Raw genomic sequence first — 12314 nt, 5'->3', positions numbered from 1 at the left:
CAAAGCTAGCCAAGACAAGGGCAAAGCAAGACTTGAGTATGAGAGCTCAAGTGATGAAGATGATGAAGAAAGCCTTGCCCTCATGGTGAAAAAGACCACCAAGATGTTAAAAAGGCTAAACAAGAGTGGCATCAAATTTGATGGCAAAAAGAAGAAGTTCTTCACTAGCTCAAGAAGAAAGCCAATCTCCGAGATGGATTGCTACAATTGTGGCGAACTTGGTCATCTAGCTCATCAATGCACAAAGCCCAAGAAAGATAAGTTCAAGAACAAGGGCAAGAAAGATGATTCAAGTGATGAAGATGAAAAGAAGAAGAATAAGCCATACAAGAAGAGAGATGGCAAAAAGAGGGAGTTCTACAAGAAGAAGAAGAGTGGCAAGGCCTATATTGTCGGTGATTGGCTCACGGACATTGATTCATCAAGTGGATCATCCGATGATGATAGTGATGATGAAAAGGTGGCCGCCATTGCTATTGATCTTGCATCTTCACCACCACCATTGCCATCATCCTCTACACACCTATGCCTTATGGCCAAAGGTGAACGCAAGGTAACTAAGAGTGATGATAGTAGTGATGATGAACATGCTAGTGATGATAGTGATAGCGATGATGATGGCTCACCTACTTATGATGATCTTGTCAAAATACTTAGAAAATATACTAAGATCATTAGAAAGAGTAGAGCTACAAATGAAAAGCTTGATGCTAAAAATGATTCACTCTTAGCTAAGTGTGATACATTAGAAAAGGCTAATGATGAGCTCAAGGAAACAAATGATTCTATATCATCCAAACTCAAGGGACTCAAATCTTCTAAGAAAGAGCTTAAAGATAAAAATGATAAACTTGAGTGGGTACACAATGAGCTTATCACTAGTCACAATAAGCTAAAAGATGAATATGCAACTCTAAAGATTAATTATGATACCCTTATTATTGCACAAGAATTCTTACCAAATGAGCCACATGATGCTACTAACCATGTTGTTAAGATTGATATAGCTACCTCATGTGATGATTTAATTGATGAAAGCATTGAGCATGGATCTAGTAGCAAGGGCAAGCAAGTGGTTGAATGCAATGACTATGATGAGTATGTCAAGCTCAAGAGTAACAATGAGAAGCTCATGAAAGATCTTGAAGAGATGAAAAGTCACAACACCATTGTGCTAGAAACTCTTGATCATGACAAAGAGGTGATCCTTGAGAATGAGAAATTAAAAGAAGAAATCAAGAAACTCAAGGAAGAGAAGAACAATGATATTCTCAAGGAAGAGAACAAGAAGCTCAAGATGGAGAAAGAGCATCTCAAGGTGGGATTGAGCAAGTTTGCTAGAGGCAAGCATCTCCAAAGTGAGCTACTCATGAATACCGTCATGAAGATGGATAGAAGTGGCATTGGATATATGGCAAGTGTAGAGAAGAAGAAGGCTCAAGCTCAACACCAACAATCAAAGCCAAAGCCAAAGCCAAAGAGATGTTTTGAATGTGGACAAGAAGGCCATTTTGCTCATGAGTGTCAAACTCCACCACCACAACCCTTGCCCAAGCATGCTAGACCCTTTGCTTTCAATGCTCACTACATGCTTAGAAAAGATTCGAGTGGAAAGATGAAAGTCATGTTCTTAGGTCCCCCCAACAAGAGTAGGCCTAAGAAAATTTGGGTGGCTAAGTCACTTGTTGAGAAGGTGAAGGGCCCTCAACAAGCTTGGATCCCTAAAGCTTGAATCTCTTGTATGTAGGTGAACTACAAGACCAGTGGAAGTCATTGAGTTATTGATAGTGGTTGCACACAACATATGACCGGTGATCCTCGTATGTTCACCTCACTAGATGAAGAGGTAGATGGACAAGAGAAAATAACATTTGGAGATAATTCAAAGGGCAAGGTCAAAGGATTGGGCAAAGTGACAATATCAAATGATCATTCCATCTCAAATGTGCTCTATGTTGCTTCATTGAGTTTCAACTTGCTATCCGTTGGTCAATTGTATGATCTTGGCTTCCAATGCTTGTTCACCGAGAAGGAGGTGGTTGTATCTAAGGTAGATGACAATCAAATGATATTCAATGGATTTAGATACAACAACTTATATCTAGTTGACTTCACCTCCGAAGATGCAAACTTGAAGACTTGTCTATTCACCAAAACAACACTTAGGTGGCTATGGCATAGAAGGCTTGCTCATGTTGGGATGAGCTCACTTAAGAAGCTTATGAAGAATGATTTGGTGAGAGGGTTGAAGGATGTGAAGTTTGAGAAGGACAAGCTTTGTAGTGCATGTCAAGCCGGCAAGCAAGTTGCAAACACTCATCCAACCAAAGCTTTCATGTCAACCACAAGAGTGCTAGAACTCCTACACATGGATTTATTCGGACCAACAACATACAAGAGTTTGGGAGGAAATCTCTATTGTCTTGTGATTGTGGATGACTATTCAAGATATACATGGGTGTTCTTCCTTCATGATAAATCCGAAGTTGCATCTTGTTTCAAGAAGTTTGCCAAGAGAGCACAAAATGAATTTGAAGTGAAGCTCAAGAAGATAAGAAGTGACAATGGCAAAGAGTTTGACAACACAAACATAGAAGCTTATTGTGATGAAGTTGGAATCAAACATGAAGTCTCCGCAACCTATACTCCTCAACAAAATGGTGTAGTTGAGAGGAAGAACCGGACTTTGATCACTCTTGCAAGGACAATGCTAGATGAGTACAACACCCCCGAAGCTCTATGGGCGGAAGCAATCAACACCGCATGTTATGCATCCAACCGCCTATTTCTTCAAAAGTTCCTTGTCAAGACACCATATGAGTTGCTCAATGGGAAGAAGCCGGACGTCTCTTTCTTTAGGGTGTTTGGTTGCAAGTGCTACATCTACAAGAAGCGGCAACACCTAGGGAAGTTTCAAAGGCGTTGTGATATAGGTTTTCTTGTTGGTTACTCATTGAAGTCCAAAGCATATAGAGTATTTAATCATGCCACCGGCTTGGTTGAAGAAACATATGATGTGGAATTTGATGAATCTAACGGCTCCCAAGGAGCACATGAGAATCTTGATGATGTAGGTGATGAACCATTGAGGGAGGCTATGAAGAATATTCCGGTGGGAGACATCAAGCCAAAAGATGATGAAGATGATGTACAAGTCATTAACCAACCCTCTTTATCAAATGTACCACAAGATGGTGATAAAGTTGGGAGAGTAGAAAATGGAGATACTCACATCTCCCATGAGCAAATGGTGGTACAAGCACAAGATGTTGATGCTCCACAACCTCCTCCTCAAGTGGTCAATAGAAGAAATACACCTCTCCTACAAGATCATCCACAAGATCTCATCATAGGGAGTCCAACAAAGGGGGTGATGACTAGATCTCAAAAACTTACCTCATTTATTGCTCATCACTCTTTTGTCTCTTGCTATGAGCCTACCAAGGTAGAAGAAGCTCTAAAAGATCCGGATTGGATCAATGCCATGCATAAAGAGTTGAACAACTTCACTCGCAATGAAGTATGGAATCTTGAAGAGCGACCAAAAGGTGCAAGAGTGATTGGAACAAAGTGGGTGTTCCGCAACAAGCAAGATGATCAAGGTGTTGTTGTGAGGAACAAGGCAAGACTAGTGGCAAAGGGGTTCTCTCAAGTTGAAGGTTTGGACTTTGGAGAAACCTTTGCACCGGTTGCAAGATTAGAAGCCATCCGTTGTCCAAGGCACTATATGGGCTTAAGCAAGCCCCAAGAGCTTGGTATGAGCGCCTTCGGGATTTCCTTATTGAGAAGGGCTTCACCATTGGGAAGGTCGACACCACACTATTCACCAAGAAGCTTGATGGGCATATCTTCATTTGTCAAGTATATGTTGATAATATTATCTTTGGATCATCAAATGAAGACTCATGCAAAGAATTTGGTGAATTGATGTCTAAGGAGTTCGAGATGTCAATGATTGGTGAGCTTACATTCTTTCTTGGTTTTCAAGTCAAGCAAATGAAAGAAGGCATCTTCATCTCTCAAGAGAAATACACAAAAGACCTTCTCAAGAGATTCAAGATGGATGAATGTAAGCCAATCAAGACCCCAATGCCTACCAATGGACATCTCGACCTAGATGAGGGAGGTAACTCGGTTGATCAAACTCTCTACCGCTCTATGATTGGTAGCTTGTTATATTTAACCGTATCTAGGCCCGACATCATGTTTAGTGTGTGTATGTGTGCTAGGTTTCAAGCTAGTCCTAAGGAAACACATTTAATTGCCGTAAAAAGAATCCTTAGGCATCTTAAGCACACTCCAAGCATTGGCCTTTGGTATCCCAAAGGAGCTTTATTTAAATTAATTGGCTATTCCGATTCGGATTACGCCGGATGCAAAGTTGATAGAAAGAGCACATCCGGAGGGTGCCATTTGCTTGGTAGATCACTTGTGTCTTGGTCCTCCAAGAAACAAAATAGTGTGGCTTTGTCCACCGCCGAAGCGGAATACATTGCCGCGGGTGCTTGTTGTGCACAAATATTATACATGAAACAAACTTTACTAGACTATGGAGTAGTTCTAGAGAAAGTACCTCTTTTGTGTGACAATGAAAGTGCGGTGAAACTTGCAAATAATCCGGTTCAACACTCTCGCACCAAGCATATAGATATCCGCCATCACTTTCTAAGAGATCATGTAGCTAAAAATGATATATCACTAGAAGGTGTAAGATCTGAAGATCAATTAGCGGATATCTTCACTAAACCGCTAGATGAAGCTACATTTTGTAGATTGCGGAACGAGCTCAATGTACTTGATTTTAGTAACTTCACAAAAAATTGAGCTTGTGTTGTCTCTTGCATTCATTGTAATATACAACATGTTTAATTTGTGGAAATGCATATAGGGCTTGTCTAACATGGTTAAGATAACCGCCGAAAAGCGTGTGAAGAAGCTTAACCTTGGATCAAACTTGATAAGCAACTAGATTTACTTACAAGCATTACATATGCATGAATGTTGTTTTGTCGTTTTGTTCCATTTTGCCCTCTTGTTGCTTATTTTCTTAAAAAGAATTATAGCCTAAGGCAAAATACTTTGAAAAATATGAGGGTTTGAGAGAGGTCACTCATATCAGTCCCAATTAGTGTTTATTTGGATCTTATTCAAGTTGGGACTTGATTGGGAACAGGCAGCGCGAAGGGAGTTTGAAGATTTACTGGAAAAGGTGCACCAGACGCTGCACCGAATGCTGCTGTCCAGCGTCCGGTCAGTTCACAGGGGGTGAACTGCTATTGAAGGAGTGACTGGACGCTGTGTCTGTGCGTCCGGTCAGAAAGGGTTCAGCGTCCGGTCGATTGGAGGAAGATCAAATTGTACTGACCGGACCCTGCCTGCGTCCGGTCATGGACCACCGGACGCGTCCGGTCCCGATTCCAGAGGATTTGGACCTCTCTGGAATCGACCGGACGCTGGGTGGTAGCGTCCGGTCGCTACCACCGGAGCGTCCGGTCAGTGGATCTCGCGCGTCTTAAGGACTCTTTTCCCATTTCCTTTTCTGTCGCGTTTTTGGGGGTTATTTATTCGGACCTTTTCTTCTTCCTTGATCCAAGCCCGAGCCGCCGCCGTGCCCTAGCCCACGCGCCACCAAGCCGCGCCGCTGCTGCCTTGCCACGCCACCGCTGCCTCGCCGAGCCGCCGCAGCCTCGCTCGCCAGCCCTAGCCCGAGCAGCTGAGTCGCCGCCTCCTCGCGCTCGCGCCTCCGTGCACCTGCCCAGTCACGCCCACGCCTCCGTGCCCCTGCCCAGCCGTGCCGCAGCCTCCTCGTGCCCTGCAGCCGAGCCACCGTGCCAGCTCGCCTCCGCAGCACCTCGCCGGCCACCTCGCGCCCAAGCTCGCCACTCAATAGTTGCCAAGGTTGCCAGTCTTCGCCGAGTGCTCCTGCCCTATCCTCCCATTGATTGGTATGGCAATTTTCGTGTTTTCAATCTTGATCTACAATTGTGATCTAGATCAATTCTAAATGCACTGATTCCCCATTGCATTCAGGGCGTTTGACCTAACCCTAGCCCGGTTCCGAGGATCCCCCGCGTGATATCTTATCTCTTCTCGGTTCGCTGTTTGTCAGGTAGAAAGCCATTTGATTCAATTTCGCATCTACATTGCTTTCTCTGCTAGGGTTTTGTATCTATTAGACATATGGTATTTATTTGTATATCCATCTATTCTATCATGCAGCGAGTTGGTTCCGTTGTGGTTCAATTGGCAGTCGGCAGTTAACTCGGAGCCAAGCTCGCGAGTAAGGATCGAGGCCAAGCCTCGAAAGCAACAGTTTGACAGTTGATCTTCATCAGCGTCAGTTCACCATCTTGTCAGTTCAGATGGCTCACACCAAGAATGTTGGTGGTGGCCCAGGTGACGATGATCGGAGGCCCCCGCCTCGTCAGCCAGCCGGATCCAAGGGCAAATCAACCAAGCAAGTAACATCCAAGAAGCGGAAGTACCCCGACGCAGAGACAGCTAGAGCAGCAGCTGTTGCAGAGGCTGCAGAGCATGCCGAGAGAGGTGGCACCCGCAGCGGAATTGTCATTGCAGATCAGCTAGTTTCACCCGCAGTCAGAGCTGCGATTGAGGAGGTTGAGCGTCGTCACGGTAGTCTAGCTGGGACTGCCACGCTTATAGGATGACGGGTTGCCATAGAGGAGGGTCCGTCAGCACAGCAGCAGCCTCCACCAGCAGAGCCTTAGCCAGCCCAGGAGACTCAGGAGAGTCAGGAGACCGAGCCGGCACCTCAGCTACGCCGCTCGAGTTGTACCAGTGCTGCAGTTCCACCGAGGCCAGCTACACAGCGCAGGGTTTCACGCCCTCCGCCCAGACCACAGGGTCCGCCTCCAGTGGTTCACCTCGACTTGAGGGCCGCTACAGCCAGGCAGGTTCAGCAGCTGCGGTTTGTTGAGTTTGAGGTCTGGTTTCCTCCAAGGAGGGATGAGAGAGCAGCTGAGGGGTTCTACACGCCACTCCTCCGACACCCAGACAGCCTAGCCGTCGTCCTAACGTGCCAGAGTCCGCAGCTCAGCAGGACGAGATCATCAGAGGGATTGCAGCCACTGAGGAGGCGGAGCTAGAGGCACAGCAGGAGGTGAGTGAGTACAGTGACAGCTCCGACGACGACTACCAGTCTATACCTCAGATGCCTCCACGCAGACACGATGCAGAGGCAGGTAGCTCCAGTTCTGCTCCACCAGCTCCACAGACAGACCCCGCTCTCATTGCTATTCTTGAGCGGATGCAGCAGGATCAGACACGACAGGCACAGGAGACTGCTACAAACTTCGCACAGTTTTAGGCTCGTCAGGATGAGTTTCAGCGGCAGCAGCAGCTCCTTCAGCACCAGCAGTTACTTATGCAGCAGCAGCTCATGGGATTCATGCAGCATGTAGTGACAGCCATTGGGATCCCACTGCCACAGACTTCGCCCCAGCTTGCACAGCCTCCTACCACTTCGACGACTCCAGCAGTACAGCCTATCGGGCTTCAGAGTCAGGGACAGCCTCCAGCTTAGTTTCCTTCACCTCTGGTACAGGTGTCCTAGTGGTTAGCTTCACCTGGTGTAGCCCCGCAATTCACTCCTTATCACACGGGTTTCTCACCAGAGCAGACATCCTCACTATTCGTGCCTGAGTCGTCAGTCTCTAGGAGTCTTGGAGCATCATTCAGTGAGTTGACCGGCATGCCTACTCCGCCTCACATGCATACTGCCGGTCCGTCTACAGTAGCTCCAGCTATCATGACTACTCAGCGGCTCCCCTCGTCTGTCGCCTCGTCAGATCCTACGACAGACATACTTGTAGCTTCACAGGCAGCACCAGCTTAGACCCAGACCGCTTCAGCGACACTTCCTGCTTCAGAGGGTCAGTCAGTTCAGAGCTCAGGGTTAGATGATGATGGCGCTCAGTTCCATCTTGCTCCACGTACTTCAGCGCCCGACTCGTCCGCTGCAGCCCCGCCGTCCGACCCCTAGGTTTTGGTGTTTGACGCCAAAGGGGGAGAGGGTTTGAGTATGTAGACTTAGGGGGAGCGAGTTTCAGGGGGAGCTAGTTATCTAGTATTAGCTTATTATATACTTTTGGAGTTTTATTTGTGTGATACACTATTACTTATGCATTCGTGTGTTTACTTTCATGCATACTCTTATTTATATGTGATAGTGCTATCTACGTGGTTGTGATATTTGACATGTGTGACTTCTACTTTGCTTTATCTCTATGTCATATCACTTGTGGAATGCTCATTTGCTTTTGCTTCCGCGTTTACACTTCGAAGCAAATGAGCTTTGTTATTGGTACTCATGCTCAATTCATATCCTTTGAGTACATTGTTTTGGCTTGGGTCATATAAGCTTGACTAACTCTTTTGTTCTTATTGACAAAAACTTATATGAACCAAGCCCGTCAAAAACCTCACTCCATAACATACTCGAGGTGGTATTGTCATCAATCACCAAAAAGGGGGAGATTGAAAGCATCTAGGCCCCTAGTTGTATTTCGGTGATTAATGTCAATACAAGATTACTATGACTAACGTGTGTTTTGCAGAGACAATTAAGTTAGGTCATGGTAATAGAGATCGATTGGGCAATCGAGGTTGTCATGCTCCTACGATGGAAATCGTTTCAGTTTTCAAAGGATGGACGACAAGGTTAAGGATAACTAGTTCTAAGTGTCGATTGAAGTTGGAGAGACACTTAGAGTAATTTAGGACTTTGTTTTTCCTTTGGCCGTACTATGAAGGGGGGTATGAACGGGTAGCTTGACCTAGTTGAGTCTAGTGAGTTAGGTGTGGTGCACACTTGTTAAAACTAGCTCTAGGTAGCTCCTATGAATGCCTAAGATCCTTTGGAGCAAACTTCATTCACATATGTTCGGAAGTTGGAAGTGAATGGAGGGTCAAAACACTGACCGGACGCTGGCTCTGGTGCGACCGGACGCTGGCCGCAGGGTCCAGTCAGTTCATTTGACCAAGAAGATCAAGTCTGGTGTGACCGGATGCTGGGAGGTCATGTGACCGGACGCTGAGGGCCAGCGTCCGGTTGACTCCAGTAAGGGTCCAGACTTGGAAAAGAGTGACCGGACGCGTCCGGTCAGTGTGACCGGACCCTATGTATCCAGCGTCCGGTCGTTTACAGTAAGCATCCAAGAGCGACCGGACGCGTCCGGTCGGTACTGACCGAACCCTGACAGCGTCCGGTCATCACTTGAAAACTGGTTCGTGGGTTGAACTGACCGGAGCGTCCGGTCATCACGACCGGAGCGTCCGGTCATCCCGCAGAAGCTCATAACGGTTCATTTTTCAGGCTGGCTTATAAATAGAAGCTCCACTCGTGAGTGGAGTATCTTTTGCTCATTCCAACAGCTGAGAAACACGTTTGTGAGTGCCAAGAAGAGCAAGGTCCTAGTGAGGTGTTTGTGATTCGAGAATCCAAGAGAGTAGCCTCACTAGCAAATCAAGAGTAGCAAAGTGTGCATCCATCTTCTCATTAGGCTTCGCGTGGTCAAGTGAGAGTTCGTGCTTGTTACTCTTGGTGATCGCCATCACCTAGACGGCTTGGTGGTGATTGGGAGTTTGGTGTTCACCCGGCGGAGCTTGTGGGTGACCCAACTCAAGTTGTGAGCGGTTTTGGGTGATTCGCCGCGACGGAGTGTCGAAGAATTAACCCATAGAGAGCACTTGATCCTTGCGCGGATCAAGGGGGAGCTACACCCTTGCGCGGGTGCTCCAACGAGGACTAGTGGGGAGTGGCGACTCTCCGATACCTCGGCAAAACATCGCCGCGTTCCTCTCTCTCTCTCTATTTATTTTGAGCACTTACCTTGAGCATTTACTTTGAGCAATTCAATACTTGTCTTCATTTCCATAAGAATTGCTTGCTAGAGTAAGTTTGGAACTTAGGTTGAGAGGTTGTTGTGCATTAGTTTGATATAAACACTTTTCTAGGCACAAGGGGTTAATTGGGCTATCCGTAGGATTTGATTATTGCAAGAAAATTTAGAATTAGCCCAATTCACCCCCCCTCTTGGGCATCTTGATCCTTTCAAAACTGTCGACATAGAATTTTGTCCCATGCCAAGGACACACGTAGCAAGCCGAAAGGGTCCGCTCGATGGAGCTGGAGATCCGCCTTGCTTCAGCGCAAGGGTGGTTGATCCTGCACACTCCTCTCGAGACGTGCCAGTCAATTTGACCCTGCAATTGACAAGGAGAGAAAGCTTATCAGCAATTAAGGGCGGAACATGCCGGTGTTGCCAGATAGTCCCGAATATACGGCTCTGAGAGCCGATATGAAAGGAGATTGACTAAATAGCCGATTCCAGCATATTCATAAGAATAAATCGGTTAAAGCTCATGAGGTTGTGTAAGAAGAATCAGTTATCATTATGAATGTTGTTGTTCAAACAAATACTAGTCACTAGCAAAAAGATATCAATAGTAATTAGTTCATGCTAAGCCAATGACTACAAGTAACCGAACTCCTTTATAAAAGAAACAGTTCATCATCACTCAACCATTTAATAGAAATAAATCTAATGAACATATTAGATCTCATCTATCGCTATGACTAGTGGGGCATGAGGCAGAATCATGTAGGTCATAAAAACAACAATAGACTCGATGACCCTAAGTTATTACTAATATCAGTGGGGCATGAGGCAGAACCATGCAGGCTGTAATACAATAATAAGATCATGGGGCTAACACATCTTTCAACCTATTGCTACTTCAATGATCTCGTGATGCGAACTGTTCGTGAAAGCACTCGATATTGGCTAAAACAGCCGATTCAGGCTTAGCGCACAGTTAAGGTCATGTCCTCTCAAGAACAGATCTACCAAATAACAATCCCTACTCCACAGTGCTAATAGTGGGCTCCATGGTGCTAACAGTGGGGTATGAGGTAGAATCACACAGGCTATGATAACGGGCTATGAAACAGTTTTTGCTAATCAATAGATCTACTCAAGATCAAACACGCCTTAACCGCACGCTATGCACAATCAAAATTGATATAAAACAGCCGATAAAACATAACTTATCGTTTAAAGTACAGATTAGATCAGTTTTAGATTAGCAAACGATGGGTTAAAAAAGGATATAAGGCCGATCTAGATCAATCCCAATCGAGCGAAGTGATATTGCTGTAATTAAATAAATAATGGAAGCAATAAGCAATATCGGCAACTTAATGAATCTATCCGAAGGAATGCCACCCTTAGATAGAGCTGATAACTTGACCTTGATCTAGTTCATGCAGTGGGGGTCGATCGGATCGATGTAGCCATACTTGAACTAGGCAAGAATCGATAACTAACTTATACTAGAGTCGTAGTGGAGGTCAACCGGATCGATGCAGCCGTACGAACAGAGATATAAGCCATGACAATACTTACAACAAGTAGTGGAGGTCGACCAGATCGATGTAGCTATACTTGCTGAAGAACTCACCGAGATATATTCTACTCCTACTCCTAAGGGGTGACCGGAGCCAAAAAAGTAAATGGCTTGTATATTATATTGATTGTGTGTCTACAATAGCCAGAGTTTGGTATTTATACCCGGAGCCTAAAAACGAATCCTACTAGAGTATGACTCAGTATAATTTTTGGTATGAAGAAAATATTCCTACTTTAAGATAACTTGGACGGTAATCTTTCCCCTTTTGTAGAGTCCGATATGTATATTCTCAATGCCAATCATATCTCATCATCGTTATCTGCTGACGTTATTCAGAGAGAACCAATTCCAGTGTCACATTCGACCCGACAGATATCAACCCTTACTCAATCGACTCCTTGATTGACACAATCTTAGAAGCCTGTGATTTCCCACGCTCTTCTCCCAAATTTTGGTGTAAACACAAACTAATCAACAAGGTGGAGAAGATGATCCAAAAGCTCAATGTCAAGGGTGTGCCCATCCAAATCCAAGATGTCATTTTCACAAATCAAAGAAATGAGCAAAGAAAGAGAGGATGCTATGGATGCGGCGAGTTGGGGCACTTTATGGAAGCTTGTCAAAATAAGCCCACACCCAAGACAAAGAAGAAGACATGCAAGAAATAAGCCCTCACATCAATAAGGACATGGGATGTTTCTTCAAGTGAAGAAGAATACCATCACAAGAGGCGAGGGCGCAAACACTTATCATCAAGCTCTTCTCGTGTGTGCCTTATGGCACAAGGTAACGAAAGCTCATCCTCTAGTGAGAGTGATAGTGATGATGAAATGCCTTCTTATTAAGAAATTGTGCAACAAAATCTTAATTATGCTAAAGTTTGC

Source organism: Miscanthus floridulus, chromosome 6, assembly GCF_019320115.1.
Source record: "Miscanthus floridulus cultivar M001 chromosome 6, ASM1932011v1, whole genome shotgun sequence".
Classification (NCBI taxonomy): Eukaryota; Viridiplantae; Streptophyta; class Magnoliopsida; order Poales; family Poaceae; genus Miscanthus; species Miscanthus floridulus.
Note: the sequence above shows the minus strand (reverse complement) of the source record.